Raw genomic sequence first — 402 nt, 5'->3', positions numbered from 1 at the left:
CGAAGCGAAAAACATAAATATAAGTAAGGAATAAAATAAGGAAAACGATTATGACTATTATTGTAACGGAAAAAATGATAAATTGTACAAGAAACAAAAAGCGTTCGTAATTTAAGGCGAAAACGTCGTTCCAGACCCTCCGTTTTCTTGCTCCATGGGGGGAGGAATGTTATAATCGTTAGTATTATTTTTAGCGTTGCCGAAACGTTTCGTAAGAAACCGTTTCGACAGCGCTACAACATTATTATGATTATGCAAGTGCTACGCTAAGCGTCGCCTTGGAAATATATTATAACTAATTGGGGACAGGTCAGCACTAAATGCAACAACTTTACAGTTGTCTAAACACTCCCTCCTATGACCTAATTATATATTATAAAAGAACCAGAGAAGAACGCCAAG

The sequence above is a fragment of the Odontomachus brunneus genome, unplaced genomic scaffold (genome assembly GCF_010583005.1).
Source record: "Odontomachus brunneus isolate Ranch 3 - 2012 unplaced genomic scaffold, Obru_v1 Obru_scaffold_386, whole genome shotgun sequence".
Classification (NCBI taxonomy): Eukaryota; Metazoa; Arthropoda; class Insecta; order Hymenoptera; family Formicidae; genus Odontomachus; species Odontomachus brunneus.
The sequence above is the reverse complement of the archived record's forward strand: the minus strand, read 5'-3'. Positions refer to the sequence as shown.